Below are 4930 nucleotides of genomic sequence, written 5' to 3' on the forward strand. Positions count from 1 at the left end.
ATTGTACGGAGGAGCAGAAGATGGAGACGCTTGGTTATCTTTTGGATGGGCGAGCCCTTAGGTGGTGTAGGTTTACTTCTGCACCCTTTGTTGTGGCGAGAGGAGTGGCCACTTGGGCTGAGTTCCGCACAGCTTTTCAGAAGCTGTATTTGCCTCCTGCACTCTGTCAGACGAAGGCAGGTGAGTTACTGAGCTTGCGTCAGGGATCTATGTCTATTAAGGAGTATCAGCATAAGTTCTTTGATCTATTGTCCTATTGCCCCGAGATTGCTGATAGCTCTGAGATGAAGTACAATCTGTTCCTTCAGGGTCTCAATCCGGAGATTCATGACCGTTTGGCGGTCGGTGATGATATGACCTACGAGGGCTTGGTGAGCCGTTGTCACCAGGCGGAGGATAGCATTCGGCGTAACAGGTCTTTCTCTCAGTCTAGGCCTGCGAATTCTTTGGGTCCCCGTGCTCAGTCTTTCATGAAGTCCGGATCTACTTCTTCTTCCTCTGGTTCCACTGGTGTTGTTCGTTTTGGGAAGAAGGAGAAGTGCGACCATTGCGAGAAGAACCATCCGACCGACAAATGTCGTAAAGCTTCTGGAGCTTGTTTCCATTGTGGAGAGGTTGGTTATCTCCGGAGGGATTGTCCACTATCTGGGGGAGGCGGTTCTGGTTCGGGATCGGGTTCTCAGGCCACCGTTCAGTAGAGGTCGCAGGGACAGCCTGCTGGGAGTTCTCACTTGAAGCCGCGGGCTTCTGGCCAGGTTTTACCTTGAGGCACGATCAGGCAGTGGAGGATAATGAGAAGGTCATCGCAGGTACATTTTTGTTATATGAAATACCTGCTCTTGTACTTATTGAAACTGGTGCATCTCATTCCTTCATTTCTGCATGTTTTGTTAAGAGGCATAAGTTACCATGCATTGCACTAGACATAGTAGTTTCTGTTTCTACTCCGATGGGCCAATCTGCTTTGGCTAAGAGTCTAGTGATGGGTTGCCCTTTAGAGTTCGAAGGGAACATTCTGATAGCGAATCTCATGGTTCTTTTGATGGATGACTTCGAATGTAGTTTGGGGATAGACATGCTGACTACCTATCGAGATTCAGTGGACTGCTATTAGAGATTAGTACGCTTTCATCCGGATGGGAGTGATAGCTGGATTTTCTATGGTGAGGGAGCGCGACCCCCGATGCCCTTGGTATCAGCTTTGAGAGCCTGTCGAGCTCTAGAGTCTGGCGGGGAAGGTTACCTCATCTATGCAGTTCATTTGTCTGCTGAGAGCGTTGGGATAGAGAGTATTCCGGTTGTGGATGAATTCTCAGATGTATTTCCAGATGAGATTCCGGGTTTTCCTCCTGTTAGGGAAGTCGAGTTTGGCATAGAGTTGATGTCAGGTACTTCTTCTATTTCTCGAGAACCGTATCGCCTGGCTCCGTCAGAGATGTGAGAGTTGAAGAATCAGTTACAGGATCTTTTGGACAAGGGGTACATTCGTCCTAGTGTATCTCCTTGGGGAGCTCCTATTCTCTTTGTGAAGAAGAAGGATGGGTCTATGCGGTTGTGCATTGACTACCGACAGCTGAACCGAGTTACCGTAAAGAACAAGTATCATTTGCCTCGTATTGATGACTTTTTTGATCAGATGCAGGGTACTTCGGTTTACTCCAAGATCGACTTGATATCTGGGTATCATCAGATGAGAGTCCGAGATCAGGACATAGCCAAGACTGCATTTCGTACTCGCTATGGGCATTACGAGTTTTTAGTGATGCCATTTAGATTGACTAACGCGCCGACTATATTTATGGATCTGATGAACCGTGTCTTCAGGAAGTATTTGGACAAGTTTGTCGTGGTTTTCATTGACGACATCCTGGTGTATTCGCATAATGCGGACGAGCATGTTTCTCACTTGCGGTTGGTACTACAGACTCTTCGAGATGAGCAGTTGTACGCCAAACTGAGCAAGTGTGAGTTCTGGATGGATCGAGTGGTCTTTCTTGGCCATATTATATCCAGGGAGGGAATTTTTGTCGATCCGAGCAAGATTGAGGTTGTGCTTAATTGGTCGCGTCCGACGATGATTGCTGAGATCCGTAGTTTTTTGGGTCTAGCAGGATATTATCGACGCTTTATTTTGAACTTCTCTCAGCTAGCTCGACCGTTGACGCAGCTTACCCGCAAGGGTGTTGATTTCGAGTGGTCCTCAGAGTATGAGGAGAATTTTTGTGAGCTTCGACGACGGTTGACTTCTGCGCCGGTGTTGGCATTACCGTCAGGATCTGGAGGGTATGTGGTTTACATAGATGCTTCTCTTCAGGGGTTAGGTTGCGTCCTGACTCAGAATGGGCATGTGATCGCATATGCTTCTAGACAGTTGAAGTTGCACGAAGACAATTATCCAGTTCATGATTTGGAGTTGAGCCATTGTGTTCGCTTTGAAGATCTGGCGTCATTATCTGTATGGCAAGAAATTTGAGATCTTCACCGACCACAAGAGTCTCAAGTATTTGTTCACTCAAGCGGAGTTGAACATGAGACAGAGGCGTTGGATGGATTTTCTTAAGGACTATGATTGCGAGATTAAGTACCATCCGGGAGCTGCTAATCTCACTTTTGATGCCTTGAGTTGCAAGGTGCGACTATCCGCACTTCAGGCTTGTTCGACGTCTAGTGCGATTGGAGATTGTTGTTCTTCAGGGTATACCTTCAAGCACAAGAAAGGTATGCAGAGTATCCAGATGTTTGCAGTATTATCTGAGCCAGCTTTGTATTCGCGGATTCGGGATGCTCAGATGTCTGATCCGAAGACCCAGCATTTGGCTTGTCTAGCCAACAAGGGTAGCACGTCTGGATTTTACTATCAGTCAGATGGTTTTCTGTGTTTGTCTAGTAGGCTTGTGATCCAGGAGGATGAGGAGTTGCGAGAGAAGATTTTGTCTCAGGCACATCGCACTAAGTTGAGTATTCATCCGGGGAGTAACAAGATGCACAAAGATCTACGTACTCGGTTTTGGTGGAAGGGAATGAAACGCAGTGTGTATCAATATGTTTTGAAATGCTTGGTCTGTCAGCAGGTCAAGGCAGAGCACCGACGACCTGGAGGTTTGTTTCACAGTCTGCCTATTCTTGAGAGGAAATGAGAGTTTGTCACGATGGATTTTGTGACCCATTTACCAGTATCCTCAAGGAACTGTGATGCTATCTGGGTTGTGGTGGATCGACTCACCAAGTCAGCTCATTTCATTTTCTATATCCGAGAGTACAATGTGGATCATATGACACGGTTGTACATTCAGGAGATCGTTCGACTTCATGGAGTGCCTGTAAGCATTGTCAGCGATACAGACCCCAGGTTTACTTCTAGGTTCTGGGGGAGTGTTCAGCGTGCGATGGGCACTACTCTCAGTTTGAGTGCTGCCTATCATCTAGAGACAGATGGTCAGTCAGAGCGCACTATCTATACTTTCGAGGATATGCTTCGAGCGTGCGTTATGGATTTTGGTTCAGCCTGGCAAGATCATTTATCATTGATTGAGTTCACGTACAACAACAACTATCATCGTAGCATTGGGATGGCACCGTTTGAGGCATTGTACGAACGACGTTGTCGCACTCCACTTTTTTGGAAAGAAGTGGGGGAGAGACAGGCTGAGGGACCGGAGTTAATCTAGCAGGCATCAGATTTTGTTGATCAGATCAAGAAACGGATTAAGACTGCACAGGATCGTCAGACCAGCTATGCTAATACTAAGCGTAGGCCTTTGCAGTTCGATATTGGGGAGAAAGTGTTTCTGAGAGTTTCACCTTTCCGCAGGATTCTCAGATTTGGCCTCAAGGGCAAGTTGTCTCTCAGATTTATCGGTCCGTATGAGATCTTGGAGAGCAGTGGCGATTTAGCGTATCGTCTAGCCTTGCCACCATATCTGTCCAGTATTCAAGACGTGTTCCACGTATCTCTGTTGCGACGGTATGTGGCGGATCAGTCTCATATTTTGCAGCCATCTGAAGTTCAGGTGGATACGGATTTGACCTACATTGAGAGACCTATTCGTATCCTGGATCATAAGGATAAGGTCTTGCGAAATAAAGTCATTCCTCTGGTTTTAGTTCAGTGGCAGCGTCGAGGCACTGAAGAAGCCACTTGGGAACTCAAGAGCAGGATGTGTTCAGAACATCCTGAGTTATTTTGATTTTATTTTCGAGTTGTATTCAGTTATGAACTCTGTAAATTTTGGCTTGAATAAAAGATGTTTCTGCATGTTGTTTCGTTTTCAGTACTTAAGATCTGATTTTGAGGATGAAATATCTTAAGTGGGGGAGAATGTAGTAGCCTGTACCCAGAATTAGTGAGTAATTGTTAATTAATCTAATAATCATGTTAGTTTAGATTAAACATGATTAAAGGAACTTCTAATGGATTATCGGAGTACAGAAATGGACCCAGAATGATCAGAAATGGTCCGGAGAGTCAGGTGGAACAGACGCAATGTCCAAGGATCGGACGCAACGTTCGTGCCAGCAATAATGCGTCACTGCTTATGCACTTGATGTGACGTTCGGACGCAACGATGGCGAACGGACGCAACGATGGAGGAACGAACGTTCCGTTTGATGTATATAAATAGAGGTGCTGAGATTCATTTCCAGGCACACCTACACCTCTCTTCTCTCGTTTTCTTGGTTTTCCAGCTTAGATCTAGGGCATTCTAGGCGTCCCATTGGGAATCTGGAAGTGGCATAGCAATACAGGCGTCGTAGCCGAGCTGTGGCCTAGTCTTGAGGCAAGTGACAGCAACGGGCTAACGACGGACGCAAGTATAGCTTTTGCTTCCTAAAAATATTTAGGAGTATGAAATAGCTTAGTTAAGGATTTTAGAGCACTTTAATGATATTAGTATCATTTGGCATTGTAGTGCGGATTATAGGAGTGGAC

This window comes from Henckelia pumila, chromosome 4 (assembly GCF_033568475.1).
Source record: "Henckelia pumila isolate YLH828 chromosome 4, ASM3356847v2, whole genome shotgun sequence".
NCBI classification, from domain to species: domain Eukaryota; kingdom Viridiplantae; phylum Streptophyta; class Magnoliopsida; order Lamiales; family Gesneriaceae; genus Henckelia; species Henckelia pumila.